The sequence below is a fragment of the Amborella trichopoda genome, chromosome 4, assembly GCF_054954075.1.
Source record: "Amborella trichopoda isolate Santa Cruz 75 chromosome 4, AtrichopodaSantaCruz75HAP2 v2.0, whole genome shotgun sequence".
Lineage (NCBI taxonomy): Eukaryota > Viridiplantae > Streptophyta > Magnoliopsida > Amborellales > Amborellaceae > Amborella > Amborella trichopoda.
Window position 1 is genome coordinate 6479678 of NC_142339.1, and position 25766 is coordinate 6505443.

The 25766-nt window shown below is 36.9% G+C and overlaps 1 protein-coding gene and 1 pseudogene across 11 annotated transcripts in view; both read left to right on the forward strand.

Moving 5' to 3' along the window:
* The first annotated feature begins 1326 nt into the window (after positions 1-1326).
* On the forward strand, positions 1327-18714 carry LOC105421061 (anthranilate synthase beta subunit 1, chloroplastic-like; annotated as a pseudogene). Its single transcript, XR_016053934.1, has 8 exons — positions 1327-1773; positions 1858-2012; positions 8973-9044; positions 9145-9181; positions 9268-9378; positions 16892-17024; positions 18251-18321; positions 18445-18714. The product of XR_016053934.1 is annotated as an anthranilate synthase beta subunit 1, chloroplastic-like (transcript).
* A 3551-nt stretch (positions 18715-22265) lies between these two features.
* Positions 22266-25766, forward strand: part of LOC18439193 (anthranilate synthase beta subunit 2, chloroplastic) — a 56883-nt gene continuing 53382 nt past the window's right edge. For all 10 annotated transcript variants that reach the window (XR_016053935.1, XR_016053936.1, XM_088864569.1 and 7 more), the window contains exon 1: positions 22266-22499. The gene's annotated coding sequence lies outside the window, so the exon portion shown is untranslated. The remainder of the gene's footprint in view (positions 22500-25766) is intronic.

The following is a 25766-nucleotide window of genomic DNA, read 5'->3' on the forward strand; positions in this document are numbered from 1 at the left end:
CTAGTTCGGGACTTCAAGTTCCAAAAACATGTTAGGAATTTGAAATTCTAAACTAACAATTTGATAAAAATTAAAAAGACAGCTTCGAAACTTGGAGTCTCTAAAATATATATTTTGTTTTTGAACTTAAACTCCTAGTGCCAACATCAATTTTAAGTAAAAAGAATCTGACTAGAAGTTGGAGTTCCGACCAACAACAAAACCAAAATGTGAAAGAAGTCAGTTTGGGACTTGCAAATTCCGAACTAAGGGAACTCTGGAAAAAATAAACAAGAGAAAAATAGATTATACGTGTAAATTTGAAAAATGTGAAGGCAAGTGTTTTAAAGATTGCAATTTATAAAATGTGGCAACCTCATTTCTAGATAAAAATTGCAATATCTTATAATGTAATATTCTATAATGTAGATTTAACGTAACTTTTAAGACAGTGTAAAAAAATTACAATTTTTTTAAGATAGTGTTAAGCCTATGCCGTTTAAATAAAATGGGTGGTAAAGAGTATTACAACCTTATATCTACAAATAAAATTGCCATGTTATATAATGTTTTATTTATTAAATACTATTAAAATAAATAATATTAATATAAAACCTTGTTTCTATGGGATCTCACATGGCTATTTGACACCAAGTTTAAACAATAAAACTAAGGTAAACGGCAAACGGAAGATGCGATTCTGGTGTCAAAAACTCTCATAGTTGCCTAAAAAAAATTAATTCCACCCTTAATTATAAGTTTTGAAAATAAAATAAAATAAAATAAAATAAAACATCGTACGTACAAATTTATGAACATCTAACAACCTCAAAAATAGGGGATTGTCCGCAATGAGATCATTAATATTTATTACAAGGAGGTCACAATAATTCCAACCCATTAAATATAAAATTGGACGGTTTTAGGACGGTTTTAGGTGGTCAATACGGTACTTAAATGACCATAATGAAAGCCTAGAAACTTTGAAAAAAATAAGTGTGGTCGAGGTTTATAAAAATTCAGAGTTTTTTTTACTAATTAGATGAAAATTGAAGTAATTTTATGATAATTTCGTTACTCATATCCAATGGATTTTCAGGATGAAAATAACAAATGTCCATGGATTTTCGACGTCCGCCGTGCCCTCTTTTACAGTACTAGGTTTCGCCTCTGGGAACTTTCTCTCTCTCTTTGAATCAGCGCGTGGCGCGAAAATGGCGACCGCTTCTTGTTGCAGTGGTTGGTTTCCACCTCTTACTACTAGTACCAAATTACTATTTTGCCATTCCTTTAAAGAACACGTTTCAAATAAAGGACTCGTTCGAACCACCTCAACGGTCCATCGGAAAGCTGCATAGAGAGCGGGAGGAGGAGGGCGTTTTCGTCATTTATGGAAAATAATGATGTGAAAACAGCGGGATCGCGCTGCTAAAACCAGTCCCATTTCGACATTTCTCCCTCTCTTTCTCTCTCTACATTTATACAACATTTTGGACCTTCTCCTTTCCCTCTATATATTTAATTTTGGCCAGGGTCCTGTGCATTCTGTCCTGCTTTCTCTCTTTCTCTTTCTATAATTGGGTATTTTTTTCACGAGGCCCTCTCATTCTGTCTCCTGTCGTGAAGTTGTGCTCGTTGTAATTTTTTTTTTTTTTTTTATAATTTAACTTGAGCTCGTTGTATCCCCTTTCATGGCGCTCTTCATGTCTCTCAGCCCCGCAGCTCAAACCAAGGCCTTCTCGATAAGAACTCAACTTCAATTTGGTTCCTCTCTCCGGACATTCAGCCGTCAAAGTGAGAAATCCCTTTTCTCTCATTCGATCTTCATTTTACTGTCAGGGCATTTTCCCCTCTAACTCTCTCTCTCTAAATATTCAGGTATGGGATCGCTTAGCTTCGAATCTATTGGGCCTCTTAGAGCCTCGACCATGACTGAAGTGGGATTATCTAAGGATCAAATTAAGGACAGTAGTTCAGTTAATCCGATTATCGTGATTGATAACTATGATAGTTTCACTTATAACCTTTGCCAGGTATGATGCAACGATAAAACATGCGAATCTTTTGGGTTTCATATAGAATTCCTTGCTAATTGCTTCTGATTAATCTTTGCATGTCGCTTTTTTCTTCTTTAATTATGTTTTGTATGATTTTATCAATGATCTCTATTTCCTGAACTAATTTCTGTGTTTATTGTTCTGGATATGTTGGCTCTATAGACGAATCTTTGCTATTTGCTTCTGATTAATATTTGCATGTCAACTCTTTGAATTGGATTCTTTATGGGTTTATTAACATTTGCGTGTCACTTTTATCAATCACGTTTTGTATGGTTTCATCAATGATTTCAAGTTCATGTCCTAATTGATATGTTTATTCTTACTGGTATGTCGGATTTTGTATGGAATTCTTTTGTATTTTACTTCTGATTTATATTCTTCGGTATTTTTTATTCTTTGGCATTGTATATCACTGATATAGCTTTGTATTGGTTTTATATGCTTTATAAATGATCTCATGTTAACTAAATTCTTTGTTTATTTTTATGAGCAGTTTTAAAAAACAAGGACTTGGGTCATGACTTGCTAGGGTCCCAAGCCCGAGTCAGGTGTGACAGCCTCAGTGGAGTCCACCAGGAATTCTGCTGAGTCCAAACAAAAAATAACAAAATATTGGTAATAAGCCAGAATAGGCCAGTTCCCATTTGTTTGGTTACCGAAACAGCAGCGTGCTGAGTCTGAGTAACTCACACATGCATGAGTCGGACTCGTCCAGTTTTCCAACATCTCTTATGATTATATTGTGTTTTACATAGAATTCTTTGCTATTTTCTTTTGATTAATCTTTGTTTCACTTTTGTTTTGGTTTATATATGACTTCATAAGTGATCTCCAGTTCATAAGCTATTTACCATTTAAATGTTATGAGTATGGATTACTGTTTTTGCAATCCTATTCATAATAGTTAGGATCTAGTTCTTTGTGTTACAGTTTGGAATTGTCAGTCTTTAGCTAATAATTTGGTTTCATAGGAGTTTGGTTTGTAATATTTTTTTAGTTGAGGTTTCCTCTGTTTCAGAGCAATTTATCAGTAATGCAGATTTTACATGATTATTTAATACATATGATATAGTTGGACATAGGCAGTGGGTATAATACTACTGAAGGATAAAATGAGGCTAATTTGAAGAGTAGCTAAATGAGACATACATACCATGATTTATTTGATCCCCTGAAGATGAGAATGGTTCTGCATGCAATATGAGATCATGTGTATTTATATTCTTTCTGCTTTCTTGAGTGATGATTTGACTTTGAGTTCTAGCATTAGTGTAGTTATTATCTAATGTAATTTGAGGCTCTCCAAAGGGGAACTAAATACCAAGGTGAACTTAGCAGGGAATGCTTGAAACTTTACCATTTTTTGGGCATTCAATTTCAAGCCTCTCAAACATCTGACCTAGGTGGACTTTCTCTCACACTGACTGACTACAATCAACTACAAACTCCAACACCCTCTTGCTTTTCCTTATGGATCCCACTTGCTGAAGGTTCCATCAAACTTAACTTTGATGACTGCTCCCATGGAAACCTGGGTCCCTGTGGTTTCAGGGGTTTATTCCAAGATATGAGCGGCCCTATTTTGTCATCCGTCTCAGGTTACCTTGGCATAGGTGACGGCACCTGGGTCGAGGCCAATGCCCAGCTGAACGGTTTGTCTAGGTATGACCCAAGTTGGGGTGAGTCTCTCATGGTGGAAGGTGATAGTACTAACATTACCTGCTGGGCCAATAGATCGAACCAGAGTCCTTAGCCTCTTGATCCTGTATTTGACTGCATATTTTCATCTTTGCAGGCATCTTCGAGTTGACTTCCTTCATATTTGTCAAGAAGCTAATTCAGAGGCATACATGTTAACCAAGGAGGGAACTTTGAGCATGGGGGCTCCCAGCATTCTAGTTTTTTATGGACATCTGCTTCCACTGGCTTTTGTTGTCTTTTCTACTGACGTTACTCTGTCTTCTATTTTCTCTTCCTTTTCTCCGTCTCCTTCCCCTCCCTCTCCTTTTTTTTCTCTCGCTTGGCATCTCTATCCTCTTAACTTCCTCTCTCATTACCCTTCTGTCTTTCTCCAAATCCCCTATCGTTTCCCCCTTCTTTCTGTGCCCTTTCTCTTTCTCCTTCATCTTGAGTTTTTCTGGACCACCCAAATAGAAGGCCCTCTTCTGAGCTTTCTCTCTTTCTCCCCCCCACCGTACTCTTTTCCCCTCTTCTCTCCTTGCTCTTTCTTAGCTATCTCCCTCTCCCCTTTATCTTAAATTTTTCAAAAGTCCCTTTGAGCACTTGAGAAATGTGGGATGCCTCTTTCTTTTCTCACTCCGAGTACCTCGACTGTGGGCTGCTACTAAGATTTCTCGGAGCACCCGACATGTGGGAAGGCCTCCTTCTCACTCTTTCCCCTCTCCTATGGCACCCTCATGCCTTTTCCCCCATCTTCCCTTCCCTTTGTATTTTCTCGGACTTTGCTGCCCTCCTCCTAAGTCTTACTCCTACATAATTCTTTTTGGGCTATGTTAATCCACAGTTCTTTAAGCATTCTTTTTTGCTTGGTTACTTTATCATTATTTTTGTAAAGGAGCTCCCAATTTGTGGGCTGCCTTTCTCTCACTTGTCATCAGGAATTTTTGTACATATTTATCTATATATTATTCAATTACCATTTTCCAAAAAAAAACAAATGATCCCGAATTTGTAAAAAAAGGGCTGTTAGGAATACAGTTAGAATCGGCTCTGCTTGTTGCCTTAATGGAATAATACTGTTTTCTCATTTTGCATGTTGAAGCATATTTACACTTCACACTTTCTTAGTAGAGCAATACCCTCCAATATCCGTTGTTCATAAGCGAGTCAAGGGTGGCGCAAACCTTTTGATCATCCATGTCAATCACCTCTCGACCGACCTTCTGCCCAATGAATAGGATCTCCTCCTTGGCAAAGATGCAATTTTCAAGCTTTACATACAACTGTTTTGCCTTCAACCTATCCAACACCAGCCTTAGATGCTTGATATGGTCATCTAAGGTCTCGTTATACACAGTTATGTCATCTAAATATACAATAACTGAACACCAATACGTCGATGTACTTCCTAAAAACATCATTGATAGGATGTCAAAAAAGTGGCGGGGCATTAGTTTGCCTAAACAACATTACAATGAACTCCAATGACACATAAAGGGTTACACAAGGAGTTTTCTCTTGACCCCCTTTTGCGATGCGGACTTGCCAATACTCTCAGCACAGGTTTAGCTTATTGAAGACCCTGTCCTTGGCTAATCAGTCAAATAGATCACTGATCAAGGATAGTGGGTAGCGATTCTTGATGTTGCAGTTGTTTAGGGCATGATAGTCCACACATATTCTCAACAAACCATCCTGCTTCCTTTGAAACAACACCAGTGCACCAAAAGGAGATTTGAATGGTTGGATCATCCCAACATCCAATTGGCTTCGTAGTTCTAACAACTCCTAGGGGGCCATGTTATAAGGGGCCTTAGCTGGTGGGTGCACACCAATTTTGAGCTATATGCACTGATTCACGGCAGGTGGTGGATGCAGTGTCTTAGGGAGATCTCGAGGCATCAGATTGTTGTACTCCTCTAAGAGCCTCATGATTGCAGGATGCACCATGAGTCCTTCTCCAATCTCCTTGGTCAACGAGGCCACAAGATAGGTGGCATGGCCTTGCTATGACATTGTCTTTAGCTGCAACATAGATAACGCCTTCCCCTTTTCCATGCAAGCCGCATGGACCATGCAGGGGCACTGTTTGTCCATGATGGCCACCACACCAAGGTGCAGCACAACAGATTCCTAGGCCATCATCCAGAAATCTAGTCGAAGAATAACCTTAAATTCATCCAAAGGTGCCATCAACGAAATCCTCCCATTCAAATTCCCACTTTAGCGAACACCTCCTTGACTATTCCTACAACTGACTTGGCCACCAAGTTCACCACCTTCATTTTACTAATGTCCCCAGCCAGTGTGAGGCTTAGTGGATCAGCCTCTCGATCTGACAATAGATTGTGGGTGGCACCTGTCTCCACCATAGCTTTCATCACCCTTCCATTCAAGGTGACCTTCATGTACATGAGGCCACCTTTTATGGAGTTCTACTTTACCACCCTTTGCATCACATGAATTTAGTGAGGAGTGGTCTCACGACCTCTCCCTCCTACTCATGGATTGATCCGACAACGTTTAGGGGCCTCCAAGCAGTCCTTAGCTCTAATGGGGCCCTTGAAAATGAAGCAACCTGAGAAGTCCTTCCTGGCTACTATCTTGCTAAAAGACCCCTCCTATCGCCTGTGGCTTTGGGTCTCCACTAGCTTTCTTCCCATAGCCTTTCCCCTTGCTTCGCCAATGAACCCTCCTTTGAGGCATTGAGCTTATATTCATTAGGCTCTCGGCACAGGCACAGGCACAGCCACAGCCACAGCCACAGTTGTAGGTAGGTCCTTCGCCCCTTCTTGTCTTAGTTCAGCCTGAACCTGTGACTACAATTCAGTCATGAAGTTGAAGTGCTTGTCCTCCTTAGGCATGTTGTTTATGTCAAGCATGAGGCTTGAGAATTGTTTAACACACTCTAGCACAATAGTGTGCTTGAACTTCCTCAAAGCCTTCCCTGCAATCCAGGAAGCATTTCTAGGCCATAATTGCTCTTTCAACTCCTTGAGGTCCTTCAACTAACAAGGGGAGGTTTCGAGCTGTCTATGGCCCTTGTCCTCCACCAGGGCATGGTATCTCCTATGAGGCACATGGTGGTTAGGTTCACTTGATCCTCTTCTTGGGCATGAGCAGGAAGAAGTAGTGCTCCATAACTCAAATGAATTTTCCAGCTCCATAGCATTCTTAGGTCCCCCAAATGGCTTAGGCTTAGGCACTCGGACCCTTGTTGGTTTGAGGACACTTGGGGAGTTGTGCAGGGCCATCAATGTGTGAATGTTTCCTGTGAACATTTCGGTTAAGGCAGCAATAGCAACCTCTAAGTTCCTTTCCAAGACAATTGCCAAACTAGCTTCAGACCGAATTGATGGTAGACACAAATTGACTGAACTTGTTTCCTTGGAGTTTGAAATTGATTGAGCTCGAACATGATGAAACTGACAGTAAGATGGTAAATTGATGAGAGATGTTCCAGTGAACGAGTAGGGCTGATGGACAGATTCTTTAAAAAGGTGAAGCTAAAAGTGCAAAGAAGTGTTTAGAAGGCAAAATTTGAAAGGATCAGCAATGTTGGCTTTTGTCTACATGTATCCCACAGGGTTCAGAACTAATATCAATCCAAGAGTGTTCCTGGCTTGGGTTCCCTCCTCATAGAGGTTTGTTGATAAATGACCTGGACCACCAGAAGTGGTGATTCTGTACATTAAAACAGCACAAATTCTAACTGGACTACCAGGTCATGTCTTCAATTGTTTCCTGCACCAAGGGATGTTCACACTCAATACCTTCAATTAGCACACAGGCACCAAGTTAGGGGTCTGACAAGCAAAAACACTCCCCCCCCTCCCCCCACCCAAAGAAAAATAAAAACAAAAAAAACCATGAGAACCTAATGACCTCATCGGGAGTCCCGCTAAGAACTCCGAACCAAACCCTCGTAATCCCACAGGGCCATATCCTTTTCCCAGCTAGCTTCCTCTTCCGTCAAGCCCTTCCACTTGACCAGAAACTCAATACTTTGATTCTTTCTGCTTTGCCCCAATACCCGTCATGGCAGGATGGCCTCGACCTCTAGTGCGAACTAGGTCCTCACTCATGGAGGTGTCTCATCCTCGTCGAGATGATAGGGCTTCAAGAAACTCTTGATCAGGTTAGGGAGGTTCAAGAGGTAGGCCTGCTTTCCTATCCACCAGGTCACCTCAAAAAGACCATCATATCACTGGATTAAGCCACGGCGTGCACCATCACGATGCTGATATTCTTCCAAATTTGGGGGGCTAAGCTTGAACATCACCCAATCCCCCTCCTGAAACTCAAGGTGTTGGCAACCGGCATCAACATACTTCTTCATGCATTGAACGGCTCGGTTGAGATAGTCACTTGCCTCTTTAAGATGCTCAGCCCTTTCTTTTGGCCAATCTCAAGGCTGCAAATCATCACAATTGTCCTTGTTGCAGACCATATCATGTGGAACCAGAGGCTACCGATCTGTGGCCATCTCAAAGGTGCTCTTCCCAATTGAAAAACTGTGATGTAAATTGTAGCAAAACTAGGTCAAGTAAGCAAGTTAACAGAATTATGCTGGTTGGCAGTCTCATAGTGACAGAGGTAGTCCTACAATATCTCATTCACTCTCTCAATCTGACCATCTCTTTGAGGGTGGTTACTAGTCGAGAAGTTTAGCTTTGTGCCCATCAACTCAAACAAGTACTGCCAAAATCTCCTTGTGAATCTAGCATCCTGAGTCACTTCCCGAAGAGTGTGCCCCTCTCTAATCAGCTTGATGGATAAGTGGCGACCCATGGGGAGCATGCCAGTACTTAAGAAACCCATAATCCATTGGTACTTCTCTTCCTAGTCCAATGACAAAAGAAAATATCTGTGCTGGTCATCATGAGCTTTCCTGTATCATTCCGCATAAAATAGGAAGAGAAACCATATTTTGTGGTACTCACCACCCTCTTTTTTTATCAAGCACTGTTTCATTCCACATAAAATTGGAAGAGAAGCCATGTTTTGTGCTACTCACCACCCATTTAAATCTGGCCACTGGCACGAGTTTCTCCCTTTACCCCTCACACAACTGAAGGTGATGTTCTTTCTATGTGAGAGATTTCCTGCTTAGAACTGATGAACAAAAAACAGAGCCTTAGTGAAAACTAACCATGCCATTAATTAGTTGACATGCATATAACGCTATATTTCTTAACAATATGGATTTTTGCATATCTAAGAGGTACATAATTTTTCTTTACCATTTTGCAGTGCTTGGGCAAACTTGGTGCTGCCTTTGAGGTGTACCGAAATGATGAGCTCTCCGTTGCTGAGATCAGAAGGGTTTCATTATTTTTTTTTCTTTCTGTTGGTTGTCATATTTTATGTGTCTGACCTTGTCATCTTTGTTTGATTCTAACTGATTATGTTCTGTCTTGTTAAGGAGAAGGACTGAGGAGTACTTATTTCGCCTGGACCTGGTAAGATATTTTTCCCATGTGCTTGTGAATACTTATAAAATAATATTTATGATTATTTTACACTATAAAAAACTCTTTCTTGACAGGTACTCCACAGGATTCAGGGATATCACTTCAAAGTGTGCTTGAGCTAGGGCCAGAGCTTCCTCTGTTTGGGGTGTGTATGGGCCTGCAATGTATGGAAGAGGCCCATGGAGGTAAGAGGTTCTATATCATTGTCTATTTCAACTAAAAGGCACTCCTACTATTTTCTTTCATCCTATCTACTTTATTAAATGGCATCACAAAATTTTGTGAATTCAAAAGCAATATATGTTCTTTTCTTTTTTTTCCGTGAATTGTGTGCCTATCTTTATACTCTTACTATTTTGTTAAACAATATGCAACAAAATCACGACCTGCAAAGGTTTTAGAGAGAAATCTCAGGAGAGCCAAAAAAATATCTTGCCTCCAACATCAAGAAGAAAGTTCTCCTCCAAGGGCCTCACTTGACCAATACTGGCATTGGTGAAAATTGACAGTTTGAAAAACCAATAAACCAAGTACCTGCTTCATTACAAGTATAAAACTGCACATCGACCTTAACTGGGGACCGTAGTACTTCACATCAAAGTGAGTTAAGATGTTTAGAAATCATTCAGAATCAAACAATGACAATAAGGTCAAACACATAAACATATGACAACCAAGGGAAAGAAGAAAATGAAAACCTTCTGATCTTTGCTACAGTTGGCTCATCATTTTGGTACACCTCAAGGTAGCACCAAGTCCCCCAATACTGCAAAATGGTAAAGAAAAAGTATGTACCTCTTAGATTTGCATAAATCCGTATTATTCAGAAATCAAGTGTTTTATGCATGTCAACTAATCAATGGAATAATTAGTTTTCACTAAGATTCTGATTTTTGTTCATCATCAGTTCTAAGAAGGTAATCTTTCATATAGCAAGAACATTAGATTCAATCGTGTGTGTGTGTTCGCATGTGCTCGTGTGTGTGTTTGTGTGTGATATTCTAGAATACACCATATTAATGGTGAAATTAGAATTTCTAGAATACACCAAACTAAATTTTTGGCAACACAAGGTCTTACAAATATACAAATTACATTAACCATAGCTTATTTGAAAATATTGAGTATTTGTAATTTTAAATTGCTTTAGAGATACACTCATCATTCAAGAAGTCGAAGGAATCTTTTTAAATTTGAAATTAAGTTTTGCAGGGATTGTAAAAAGGGAAAAATACCCTTCCTAAAATACATGAACTATTCATAGTCAAAAGTCATTTTTGAATAAATAAGAGCATGTTATAGTGAAAATTTCACCATTGGTGTTGGCTATTCTAGAAATATAACCACATATATATATGTGATATGGGAACGTATCCACCATCATGAGATATTGCTAAATTGATTGCTAGTTATGTTCACTAAATGTCAACATAGTACATTCCAGATCTTAGATGTTTTCCTTAGATGATCCTTGACATCCTTGACAAAGTGCGAGATATGTACAAAGAAGATATTGACATAATGAGAAATATGTATGAGGGAATACTAACTAGTTTATGGACAAGTAGTGGAGGGTCAAGTGAGTTCTCAATAACAATGGGCCTACATCAAGGGTCAACGTTGAGCTCATATCTCTTTGTTTTAGTTATGGCCGAGTTAACCAGGCTCCTACAAGATGAGATACCATGGTGTATATTGTTTGCAAATGACATAGTTTTGATCGATGAGACTAGAGGTGGTATCAACGCAAAGTTAAAACGTCAAAGGGATGCTCTACAATCTAAGACAGAATATATGCAATGCAAATTTAGTAATATTAGGAGTAGACACATGAAAGTCTTTAAGATTCAAAGTCAAGAAATACCTAAAAGAGATAGTTTTTTATATCTATTTATATCTAGGGTCAATAATCTAGGAGAATGGAGAGCTTAAGGAAGATGTCGCACATAGAATTAGAGCTGAATGGACGAAGTGGAGATGTGCATTTGGAGTTTTATGTGATTCACCGTATATCATTGATACTGAAGGGGATGTTCTATAAGACGGCTGTAAGATAAGCCATGCTTTATGGGACGGAATGTTGGGTGGACAAGAAACAACAATATTCATAAAATGGACGTAGCTGAGATGAGGATGTTGAGATGGACGAGCGGTAAGACAAGAAATGATAGAATTCGGAATGAATACATACGAGGGAATTTGGGTGTGGCTTCAATAGGAGATAAGATAAGATAAAGTAGACTTTGGTGGGTTGACCATGTACAATGTAGACCTAATGCAACACCCAATAGGAGTTGTGATTTGGTTTAAGTGGAAGGCTTTAAAAAGGCAAGGGAAAAGCTCAAAAGGACATGGATAAAAGTAATGAGAAAAGATATGATGATTTTTGGTCTTATTGAGGATATGTCCCTTGATAGAGAAGAATGGAGGAATAGGATTCATGTAGCCGACTCCAAATAATTGGAATAAGGCTTGGTTGATGATGATGATTATGATCCTCTACATCTTTGTGTCCTAAATTGCTGTGTTGTGGAATCCTCTAAATTTGGTTTGCCATATTATTTTGGAATGGCAAAAAGTGTTCACTTTTGATATCTTGGATCGATACTCCAGAAAAATAGAAAGATTGAGGAGAATGTCGCACATAGAATTAGAGCTGGGTGGGCGAAGTGGGGATGTGAGATCGGAGTTTTATGTGATCGCCGCATACCAATAAAGTTGAAGAGGAAGTTCTATAGGACAACTGTGAGACCAGCTTTGCTTTATGGTTCGGAATGTTGAGCGGTCAAAAAACAACATACCCATAGGATGAGTGTAGCTGAGATGAAGATATTGAGATGGATGAGTGACAAGACAAGAAGGGATAGAGTATATTTGGGAGAGCTTAGGTGTGGCTCCAATAGGCGCTAAGATGAGAGAACATAGACTTAGGTGGGCTGATTATGTACAGCGCAGACCCAGTAAAGCACTTGTTAGGAGGTGTGAGTTGGTTCAAGTGGAAGGCTCGAAAGGGACAAGGGGTAGGCTCAAAAGGACATGTTTGGAAGTAGTGAGAAAAGATACGGTAATTTATGGCTTCATTGAGGGTATGACCCTTGATAGAGCTGAATGGCAGACCAGGATTCATGTAGCCAACCCTAAATAGTTGGGAAAAGGCTTTGATGATGATGATGATATTTTCTAGAATACTGTATTATTTTCTCTTGAATTTAATTTGTCACCACTCTTAAACAACTAATGCAACACACATATGTGCATGCATGTTAGTGTCTGTGTGTGGAATAATTCAAACAAATACATATATTAATGGGCTTGGAGCCTGTTTGGATGACATTTAGTGCCATCATGAGTTTGTTTCTTTGTTTAATATTATTATTTTTGTAATATTACTTATGTAGTTGTTTGGTAATAGTGTTTTTTGGAAAGGTAAGGCTGAAACTGTCTATGTTATGTGGTGAAATAGATAAGGCCAAGAGAGAGAGAGAGAGTGATCATGGATGAATCGACGTCGTGTTTATGCCGTCTTTCTGGCTCCAATCAGAAAACCCTGTATGGAATGGCAAATGGATCTCAGTAAATTTCAACCTGAATCTGTTCCCTGCAAAGAGGAATGGCAAACCTAGCCTATAAACCTATTACTACACATTGTCAAAGAACTCAAAGAGGGCCACAATTGATATGAAAACCATTGATTCAGCTTTCATATGTAATTGAACTGAAAAAAAATGGCAGCGCAAACAAATGGCCATGCATGGCTTTTTAAAGTTTCCATTCTCCTAAGGAAGGTTTCTTTAATGGACATAGCAGAAATGTCAGACCCAATTTCCTTGGATGATGAAAGAGCTCAAAAGCTGGAGGATTGGGGGTTTTTCTTGACCAAGGTGGACTTGAAAGTTAATAAAAAATTGTAGTTCCTGGAGATAATAAGGGCCAGTGGTGTGGATATGATGATCCTATAGGCAGAGAAAACAACATTGATGTGATAGAGTTGAATCCATTGAAAAACCAGAGGTTGGGCTTTCAAATCAAAATAATAGAGAAGAAAAATGTCTAAGACCCAATTCATTTGAACGAGGAAAGAGGCCAAAAAAAATAGAGGAATGTACTTTCTTGAATCTTGACTAAGAAATGACTGGAACATCCTCCTAATTCAAGATTATAGAGAAAAAGCCGATGGTGCCGATAAAATCGAAGCCTTTGAAAACTTAGTAGTTGGTTCATCGATAAAAGAAAAATAACCGTGGAAAAAGTGGATGAAGGGAATTCAAGCCAGGGTGTCCTACACCAAAGAAACTGAGGACACAGTTGCTTTTAATAATATACCAGACCAGGGTCTGGTGGGATAATGTATTTGGTTCAAAGGCTTTTGAGAACTTGCTCCGGATTCCAAGAGAAGACAGAAAAACAATGGATTTGAAGAGGGTTCGAAGAGGGCAACAGTCCCAGGCCTGAACTTGTGAGATTTCTACCTGTCACTAGTTACAGGAGTTGATTTATGAGCTGTTTAGTAGTGAGCTGCTTCCTAGGAGTCTTTCCACGTTGCGAGCTGTTTACTTGGTGCAAGACATGGATTAGAGTTAGGGCAAAACTTAGAGAAAGAGTTGTTTACATGGTGCAAGACATGGATTAGAGTTGGGGCAAAGCGTAGAGAAAGAGCAACACAAGGGATAGCTCTGTCCTATGTCCATGAATGGCAGCTGGGTGGGCAACTGGTCCACTACTAATGATGCATAATTTGGTTTCTTGTGGAATCAGCACCACAAGATGGGGTTTAGGAATCAGGTCCTCACTGATTGAGTCAACTGGCAATGCTAAAAGAAGTTACTCTTTATTAAATTTTCAAACTTCATTGCATGGCCTTCGGCCCAATATGTGAATTATAGTGCATCTTGACCCTAATTCTAGCTTGGCTTGGACTCCAAGCAAATCTAGACTTGCCACAGATATTCTACCAGTCTACTTTCAAAATTAGGGAACTAGGGAACCTTTATATTTAGGATACCTAAGCCCCTACTATATAAAAGGAAACTCTCATAAAAAGGAAACAAAATGCTAATGATCAAATAGGAAACTAAACCTTAATCTTTCACGGAACTAAACAAAAAATAATAATTGAAACCTCATCCTATTTGGAAATTTGAAAACAAAGATATTAAACTTGAACTTTGTCAGTAAATTCATCACTAGATCTCCTTATTGGTTCTATGAGTCAACAAGCAACACCAAGCAAAAAGCCAGGTTTTGCAGGCGCATTGCTCCCAATTTCTTGGGTTATACAACTCGCTTAGTAGCAAACAAAAGATTATCATTAGGCCATTTTTCTTTTTTTCTTTGAGAGAAAATCGGGTCTTTTCTATTAGGAACTTATGCAAAATTTATGGGTGTTCAATAAATTAAATATAAATGCTATTATTCTGAAACAATTTTTTTTTTTAGCATAATAAGACATGTTTCAATTATAAAAGAAATTAACATGCAATACTAAGTTTGCTACATGCATTATTGAGTCCAAAATAAGCAAATACATGCAAATCTTAGTGTTAAATTTGAATATCAAAAGTAAGCAAATCTTGCATTTCCTCTGCCTATTCATGACATTGATATATTTCCTGGTAATGTATTTATCTTTTTTACTCAAAATATATTTATCTATTTTTATATAAGTTATAAAAAATCAATGGAAATCTCCTGCATTTCCACTGCCTATTCATGACATTGATATATTTCCTTGTAATTTATTTATCTTTTGTTGACAACTTATATATGCAATAAAACTCTTTTTATTTAGTTAGTACCGAACTGCGATAACTTGCCTTAAATCTACTTAACATTTTTTGCTTACATTGATATCAATTTAAATCTCCTTCTATTTTGGCAACTAGATACTCTTCAAGCAAGGATATCTATGTTATTTCATTGTGTAACAATTTAAATAACTAATAATTACGCCCTATTCTCCCATGAATTGTGAGGTGGTGATCCTACATGGTTCCCACTCTAGATTCATGTGAGCGGACCCACCAACGATAAGGAGCTACCATAGTATCTATGTTCAAGAGTAAGTAGGACTTATGCTTGGGCTTGATTGGTTAAGGTGTTGAGGATTGCAACATTCCTTCCCAAGTTTGAACCCTACCGCTGAACTTCCCATACCACCCCCCACAAAAAAAAAGAAGAAAAAAAAGAATACATGATTTAAGAGTAAATACCTCTTGTCCATCCTGTTCACTGAAAATGATATCCTTGATTGAATATCTATGTAAAAAACCTCACCATCAAACTATTTTACTCATTCTAAAGGAAAGATTGTACGCTCTCCTTATGGTATCATGCATAGAAAGAGCTCTCTTGTTTATTATGACAAAAAAGGAGAAGTCGGTTTGCTTGCGGGTTTGCCGAAGTAAGTTTGCCAATTGTCACTATTGTTACAGTATGTGCAATTATTTCGTGCCAACTGTATGTGTCATGTTTCATGCAAACTGCACTTGTCATTCTTTTTATGACATTACTCTTTAATGCAAACTACACGTGCTGTTCCTTTTTTGACATTGGTCGTTCATGCAAAGTATATATGTTGTTCTTTTTATGATATAGCTCTCTTTAATAGCTTTATTCAACTGTTACATACACACACTCATTATGAAGTTGCAGTTCTTTTAACCAGCTTTGCTTAGGTTTCATCCAATTTTTGTTTAAATGACGCATCACCTTCAAAACAACTAGTAAAAGTAAAGTTTTTTTTAAAATTGGAACATAGTTGGGGCTTCTAGCCAAAAGCGCTTTATTTTGAAGTATGGCTTAGTTAACAGTCTCACATTAGGGTAATGTCTAGCATTTCTAGAAAGAAAGCTACATGTCAACTTTCTATTTATTTTTCTAAAGCCTTCTTTAAATTTGTCTCTACCTTGTTTGAGCTAGGGCAAACAATTTAGAAAAGACAAGAGAAGGAGCAAGCTTAATATTGAAAACTACCCATTCAGCTCATCCAAAAATATCGGGTAAAGAAACAAAACAGAAAGTGTAGTGTATGAAAGGGAAAAAAACACAATTTGGCCATGTTTCTTATCAGGATATCCGTTGATACTTCATTTATCCCTATTTCCTATATCTCGTTATCATTCCTTGAAGGTCCTCATTCTCTTTATCTATTTATCTATATTATAAAGAATAGAATTTCCCTCTTCATTAGTGTAGCTATTAAGATAATTAATATATAGTGTTTTTCATATATCATAAATAAATTTCCTTCTTCATTAGTGTATCTATTAAGATAATTAATGTATAACGTTTTTCATATATCAGAGATTTATTTACTATCATTCTGGGTTTGATTCCTATCGCTGACCTACCCCCAAGAAAAATGTATTTACTAACATAATTGCACTTCAGTGATCTACGGGGCATAGCAATTCTCACCTACTTGTGTATGTGTGTGGAGGGAGAGGGAGATGTTCTCTAGTGTAAGAATGAGAAGAAACATTAACAACCTACTAAGAAAGTAATCATGATATAATAAGTTATCAAGAAAAGAGGTGAGAGTATAATTTGGTGTAATTTTTGGTCCTACTAAAGTTTTGAAGTTCTAGTTTTAAATGCAAATAAGAATTACTACTTGTATATCTTAAGTACGTGGCATGTAGTTTCCCATTCATCAAAGGCACGCTGACATGCGTATGAACCTATCCTTATTGTTCACAGTCCCTTCACTGCTGCCAGATCCACAGTCTTGTTGTAACATGACAGCTTTCCAAGTGACAAACTTGAGATTACAGTGTGGACAGAAGATGGGTTAATTATGGCTGTGCGCCACAAAGAATACAAAAATATGCAGGTAGTTATTCTTGTTATTGTTAGTGTTATTTGTCTTGGTTGTCATATGTGTTTGTACAAGAAATGTATACAAAAGTTTACCATAATCAAATGGACTCTGGAAGAGCATGGTCAATTTGGTTCATCGCCGTCCTTGGAAATGGTACACAATTAGAGGGACTCAATGGGGCCATCAGAACATGAAATGATACCAGCATTGGGTTAAATTGTCCTTCCATCAATGCCCATCATTTCATTGTATGGTGATGATTTCATTGGATTATCGTTTTTGCCAGTCCAATGGATTTTAGTGTACCTTCTTTTTTCTTCATGTCTGTTCGTAATTTTTTTTCTTTTCCCTATTGTTGTATTTTCATTTTGATCTATGCGTAGCATGTAATTTGGTCTACATGATGCAATATTTCTGTGTTGCATGCTTTGGAATTACTGCTTATACATGGTGATTTATGTAAGCATGTCATATTGGGATCTGTAGTTGGTAATTGGAAATTAATTGTATTCTGTTTTTACATGTGAAATTTGATGAGCTCTTTTTGCTTTATTGGACTTAAGAGTTATAAAGTTTTAGTGAAGTGCTGAATTATTAGAACTGTGGGATGCACAGGCATTGGAGAGAGAGAGAGAGAGAGAGAGAGAGAGAGAGATGAATAATATTTGGAACCTACCCAAAAAAAGAGTTATTTATCAACTAACAGTTTTAACGTCCATATATTCGTAGCTTTTTCTTGTTTCAAAGTCTAATGAATGTGGACAATCGAAATTCCAAGTACTGCAAAACTGCTAGGACAATATTAGATTGCAAAACGATGTGACTGATTAGTGCTTGTACATGTGTTCAATACCATGTACGGATCTACCTTGTAGGTTTCATAAGGTGGTCCTATGCTCTTGATTCTCTAGTAAGCAAATATTTACCATTACAGATTGCATTCTATCTTTCCAAACTTTAATTCAAGAATCTTATCTCAGTTGGTCAAATTATTGAGAGCAGGTTCGTTACTTGTTGCCTTTTTGTGCATGATTTGATATCTTGGTAATCAATGAGAAAATGGCATAGGAAGAGAAAACTCTTCCATGTTTATATATTTTATTTGGTTAATATTCGCATGCATCAAATGTCTCTCTTTGATAGTTGTACCCATATTGCATGAGAGACTAGGGCATCCAGGCTTTGAACTAATGCAAGAATTTTGAAGTCAAAATGTAATTGCTCTCCTTTTAATGAAGTGAAGCAATGGGGGACTTTGCTGGCAAAGAAACTCGCACTTCCTTTTTAGACTAGCATTACTGAATTTCAAGTATGCTTTCTTGTACATTTGCTCGTCTAAATATCTACTTCCTTATACAAGTACGAATTTTAACTATGGGATTACAGTTGATGCATTAAGCAATATTGAAGTTTTGCTGTCTTTGGATTATAGGGTGTTCAGTTCCATCCAGAGAGCATTATAACCACTAAGGATTGTCCGCAATTTCATCGGCCTTATTGAACAGGCAGAGGCTCGATCACAAAATGGGATTATGGGAGCTAAGAATTTTGAACCTCTCTCATTTGCTTGTTTGTAATTTTAATTATAAAAAGAAAAAGCTTTTGACGATCATGTCATTGTTTACTTTAGGTATATGTTCGTCATCAAATGTGAAACTAGCCAGTTGGATGTTTGTCATTTTATACACAAATCTTGCTAAAATTATATCTGATTTCTTCACGTGCTCTCCAGGGGTGCTGTGTTTACTATTACCTTGGTCTCCAACTTAAAAAACAAAAAAACACTCTTGGTGCAACTGTGATTGCCTAGGATAGGTGGGTGATCCTAATCCTCGTCCTAGATGGGATTGAAGATTCTCAAATATTTTCATCTAATGCTATTTTTTCTAATTACTTACCAATTTGCTTTTCAGGATCCTCAATCCAGATCTTCCAAGTGCATGATTGAGTTGCCATCGATCCATTTTCTAAAGAATGGAGTCCCCCATAGATCTCACCTTTTGTTGGAAAAGAAAATGGAGAATTTACCGGGGCCACTAACCAAAATGAATGCCTCAAACACACCTTTCCTATGTAATTGTAGTACATACCGGTGGCTCTAAACTCTCTCAAATCTTACACCGAAACCCTGCTTACTTTCTTAATCAAAATTAATCTTTGCAATAACTAACCTCAGTATTTCTAATGACCATCAAGTCCCTCGGCCGCTCCTCTTCCATCTCCGCCCCACTCATTCTATCTCCGTTACTTTTCCCTATCTCCTCCCGTCTCTCAGCTTGCATTTCTATGTCTAGAAGTTCTTCACCTTCCTCTATATCTAACCAACCTCTCTCTTAAAAAACAACTAGGTAAGATAACTTCAAAAAAAATAAATAATAATTGGGTGGCATGAATATTTTCAATAAAGTCTAGCTTCGATAACATATATCTTCCTCAAGAAAACAACTAGATGGGAATGGACTCAAAGCATAAGTGGAGTACTACAAATGTCTTGAGTTACTTTTCTAATATGAGTATGGATATTACCATGCATTCCATTCCATTCCTACCGAAAGCATGGGATATATCGAAAAAAAACCAACAGTATAACATGATGAATATTGGTATGGATCTAACGAAGAAAAATTGGATAGCATAAAGCACATTTCTAATGATATTTTGTCTAGCCTAACATTTCGCAAGAAAAATGATCAGAATGAATATGTCCAATGTATCTTTTTTTTTCCAGTTTAACATTTCGCATGAAAAATGACGAGAATTGCCGGTAACTGCTGAAATCATTTTTCCACTACAAGTATAAAAAACAAGAAATGTGTTTTATCTTCTAAAAGATTAGGGCCGTTGATATATATATATATATATATATATGGAAAAAGCTAACAATAGCTAGCTAGCTATAATGAATAGTAATATAAGTGGAATGGGAGCCATCAGATTTTCATCATGCGGTTTAGAATGTATATTATTTTTTTAATTTTCATTATTTTTTTATAAATCGGATCATAATGAAATTTTAGACATATGTACTAAAAAATACGGCGCACAAATAAAAAATATTTTCTAAAATATAAAATGATCGAAATACCTCTGAAAAATGATGGGGGTATTTTAGTCATTTTAAATTATTGAAAATATTGTTTTTATATTTTTATATGGTGCACATTAGTGTTGGTTATATGCATCCAAATTTTCATATTAATCACATTTATATAAAAAAAAATTAAAATTTAAATAGTAGTGTGTATTCTGAACCATATGATGAAGAACTAATGGTTCACATTCTACTTACATACTATTCATTATAGCTGACCGGCTGTTGTAAAGTTTACCCTTTATATATATATATATATTGAGGACAATTGGTTGTTGATAAATCATCATTTCCGTCCTACTTTTTTCATCCAGTTCAACCCACCAATGGAGATCCTCATTTTTCGAAAATTGAGAACACCAAAAGGGAGCTAACCTTGAACTTACAAAAATAATTGATTTCCATGGAGAATGATCATGTACATTTTTATAGTGTTATGGTGCATGAGAATCATGGACCGTCCATTGTAGAGCCAATCTCAATGGACCGTCCATGAGAACTATGAGAAAAATAAAAAACGAGTTAATCGGGTCTTCAAGCGAAACTGTATTATCTTCCAGACGTCCTTTTACCTTTTCATTTGATAAAGAAAGAAGTTTTGGGTATATCAAAGATTATAGTGTGTGATATCTGCACCATCTAATATCAATGAATCCTCAGTTTCAAGGTTATCTAGGACTAATCAGCTGAATGATGAGAAGAGAGCTGTAGGAAATCAATTATGAATCAACTATATGTACAAGATAGCGTTGTATAAACTATATATAGTCTGTGGAGTATATACCATGTATCACAGCACTAAGAGTGCCATTATAGTCCAAGGACACAGGTAATTATTGCTAATGAATAGATGGAAAACATGTAATTATATCACATTTCTATTCTAATGAAACCTTAGTCCATTTTTTACCATCTCTCACTTTTCTCTACACTCAGAAAATCGTCTCCATCTGCTTAGGTTTTATATCTTACAAGAGCAACCATGAGTTCCCTAAACATGCCATTTCTACAGGCATGGTATTATATTGTGTACATTCTTAGTAAGCAATTTACTAGCACGATATGGGGTTGACATCATCACTTCTTCAGTGCTAATGTCATTTTGTGCAGGCCAAAAGATATTCTATTCCTGCGAATGTTCATTTACTCTCTCAGGTAAAACCCTACTTAGAACTAATTTTCAAACCTAAAACTCTGAGGACGTAACCTATTCAACCATGGATTAACTTCAATAAAAAAAAATTTAATTGTACTCTATATAAACTTGAAAAAATTAATGTTTTGAAATTGAAAAGAGCCCTCCAATTGTTAGAAGGTGAGATATAAGCATCAGAAAATTCAAATTTTAATTTTAATTTTTTTTACGACAATCATCTAGTACTTCTTAAGCGGTTTCCAAAATTTTAGATCGATAAAAATTTTCTGAGTAGGTCTTCCGAGATCTGACATTCCATGATGGGAGCTCAAAGAGATGGTGATCTTCAAATTGTAGGATCGCATCCAAGAGTTCTCTTAGATCCAAAATTCAATAGTTTCGGATCCGAGGATTTATGGATGAACTGAACCGAGATGCCACTACTTAGGGGTATTTAAAAAAGCCTCTGGAATTTTGTTTAATAAATAGTAAAAAAGACAGGTTTGAAACTTGAGTCTCTAAAATATTATTTTTATTTAAATTTTAAGTTAAAAACCCCAAGTGTCAACATCAATTTTAACCAAAAAAGAATATGTTTAGAGGTTGGGAGTTCTGACCAAAATGTGCAAGAAATCTGTTTGAAACTTGTAATTTCCAAATTAAGGGGACTTTGAAAAAATAAAAAAGGGAAAAATAGAATATACGTGTAAATTTGATTTGAAACTCTTTTAAAAGAGTAATGTTATTATAGGACGTTGCCATAGCCAATATAGCATGAGATCTCAAAGGATCACCATTGGATCATGAGAAGAAAAAGAGGGTGCTTTATCGGTTAACTTACTTACTCCCAAACAAGCAAAGGGTGACCTACAAGAACTCTATGCGGTCACGGCAGGAGCCCTCTCTGTCTCTCTCTTTAAAAAACTAGGGTAAAAGAGTATCTTTCTCTCTCTAAAAATCAGGACAGATGCGGCCCGAAAGTTCTCTCTTCATAAGAGCAACTCTCTCTCTCTGTCTCTCTCTCTATGGATGTACAGGAGCAGAGCAGAGCAGAGCAGAGCAGAGCATAGCTGTTATTAAAATTTGCTCTCTTTCTCTCCCGTCTTCCCTGAGCCAGGGACAAAACGCCCATCTCTGTGTCCCTTCCTTCCTTCCTCTATCTCGTCTCCAAAGCTATCGGCAGCGGAGCAACCTCTCTTAGCGAAAGAGTATTGGGTGCAAATCAGATTGGGCATCTCTTCTCTCTCACAACAACGAAGAGGTACACGCTCTCTCTGGGTTTTGATTCTAATCTTGTGCCTCCTCTCTCTCTCTTCATTTTCTCTCTCCTTGTCCTATGCTCACCATTCTTATTCTCTCCCCTGGCTCTTGTTGGGTCAGCAAGAAAATCATTTATCACTATCAAGAAAACCTTCTCTCTCTCTCTCTCTCTCTCTAAAGAAAAACCCACATGCGCTTGATGTGCGGTGATGAATGTGCCAAGAAACTCATACGCACAAATTTTATTTCAAAATTTAAGGGATTTTCACCCTTTGCAACGATTTTTTTTTTTTTAATATATTGTCGATATTTCTTATACATTTTGTTTTCTTGGTGTAAAATTTATGAAAAATGAACAAGAGTTGAAATCGAAGGGGTGTTTGGATTAGTGGCAGCTAATGACCATATTTGAATGTTGTGCATTTGATTATATTAATTGGATTAATGGCAGGTGATTATATTTCATTGAAAAATATCTTCATACCTTTATTTTTATTTTTATGCTTCATTTTACAATATGTTGGGTAAAAATTATAAATTTTATTTCTTTTAAATAATATAAAGGCTAAACAAATCTAAACAAACATACATTTTCTAAAATCCATCCTTCCTTTTTAGATCTCTCTCCATTCACTTTCTCTTTTCCCCTTCTGTCAAACCCCTCTTGTATTTTTCCCTTTTGCTCTCCATGTGTCTTTCACTCTCTCTCTTCCCATGCTCCCCAACTCTTTCTCTCTCCCGTGATAGACAAATTGCAAAACCCAACCAATGATCAATTTAATAGACAAATTGCATAACTCAATTTCACTGTCAACCTATCTGAAAGCTCCAATTTCACTGTGTTTTGAGAACATTTGAAAGCTCAAAAAATGTCTTTTAAGAACCGTATCTATACTGGTTCCTGGTTCCTGAAAAAAAGGAGAAAGTCCACAGTTCCTCCTACTTCTTAGACATCAGCTTTGAGGACTTCTGCAGAGGGGGCCTAGGGGCTTTAATATAGGATCTATTACAGGGATTTAAGCTATCCATCAAAAACATTAATTATGATTTTAAAAAAAAAACACAGTTTCATGATAGTAAAAGGACACAATATAAATTGTTCCTGTGAATCTCAACTTTGTATCACGTCATTTAGTCTTCTTTTTTAAAAAAAATCCTTTCTTCTTATCGCATTATTGACTAGCAGCATTCTACCAGCAGAACGACACATGAACTTGGAATATATTTGAAGTGTGAAAGCAAGCAATTGCTTGTATGCAAGCATAAAAAACGACAACGAATATTAACCATAAGATCAATAATTTCACAAGTGTCTCGGTTATAAGCAAATCAAAATTGCTTCTAATGAAAATGGAAAAAAGATCTTCATCAATCGAACAATAAGCAGATTTTAAAACACCAGCTAACTGCTTTTAAGAGGTAACTGCAGTCTGTTCTTCACAATTTTAATCAGAGACAACCAATACTAGTATGCCAAAAAAATGACCCATGTTCTAGAAATTCTACCATGTAATATACATCCCATATTACTCAAAAACCTGCAGACTACGGTTTCCGAGTAAACTGGGGAGGAATTTTAACCCCATATTCTCTCATAGGGTTGCCTATTGATGAACCAGGCAGTCCAGCCGAGTCCACTAGGTGTCAGAAAATAGCATTGCTAAGTCTCATTATAATTAGGAGCCATGGCTAAAGTTCAAAAAAAGGAAAAATATTAGGAGTCTTTTTAAATGAATAATAATTATCGGATGAAGTTTTGGATCAAAGTCATCTAGTTAGTGTTGAGGCTTTTTCAAAGTCATCTAGTTAAGAGTTGTCACATTTGTTAGGAAGTATGTTTTTTTTTGGTGTCAGCATTAGCTAGGAAATAATTTACTGGGAAATAAGAAGGGGATTGTGTAAAGAAAATGTGAAATATTTGATTTGTAGGCCTCATAACTTAGGTTAAAATAGTGAACTGGTGTGGAGCATGGTGTAAAGAATAAGCGTAACATTTGAGTTAATTATGGGTTTAGAGGAATTGAATGTGCTCTTATGGCATTGATAGTGCTGCCAAATTTTCTCTTTGAAGGGCTCTCTTGTGGATAGATCCCACTTTTGTTATGGAGCTACTCATTCATGGATCCCACTTTTGTTATGGAGCTACTCATTGGTAGAGCCCAACTTAGCATCGACGCTCTTGCTAAATAGGGAGCAAGGATTTTTTGGGCAACATTTTGAGCACATGGTCCCCCCATTTTTTGTATATTAATATCTTGTTTATATTTTGGATGTAAAACATTTTTTGAGCCCCTTGGGCTGCCTAACACTTGTATTTGGTTTAATCTTTATATTAATACAACAATGAATACATTTTTTTTAACACTTTGTTATTTCGTTTAGTCTTTATATTAATACGACAATGAATAATTTTTTTTTAAAAAAAAGCAGTAGCCTATGTGGGGATGGATTTTCTTTTTATTGTAGGAGCTATCTGCATAGCATATATTTGAAAGCTAGTTACCTAGATTATTGTTTCATGGTGTCATTTCCTTTGTATTTGTAAAACTTACTGTGATAAGTTCATGACATCATGTGGCACTCTATAAACATATGAAAATTTACTGTGATAAGTATAGTCATGTGGCACTCGTACCCCGCCTTCTCCTTATAAAAAGAAGGAAAAAGTTTATATAAGGATGCTACCTTATAATGTACAACCACGGATGCCCCTCAAAAATCCATCGGGAAAGGTAGTTTTAATGTTAAAAAACCCTTTGATTGATCATCTCGACATCGAAATGTATGACTATGAAAAGATTTTAAGTCTCAAAAAATAGTGCATTTTACAACATATTATCTATACCGTCCATTTTCAAGATTTTCATATGTTTATAGATCTACTTGATTTTAACCATTTTTGAAATATAAAAATAGATTTTGAGATAATCCTAAAAACATTTTACATCAAAATTATATACCATGATAAAATTTGAAGGTGCACCTTACCTCTACACCCACCCTAAAAAGAATGGTCATATGTTTCATGACATCTCCACAATTGTAGATCACTTTACGTCTCTCTCGTTTTCTAGACATGTATGCATTTCATCTCATGTAATATGTGCTCTCTTGGTAATTAGTTTGTGCAATGTTGATGAACTACTTGTGTCATGAATAACAAAGCCAGATTCCGTTTGTTCAAATTATTATACATCGATTTAAAAGTTGTATACAAGATTTGGGATTTATGTTGTATAAAAAAGGCATTAGGGAATGTCCGCAAAGC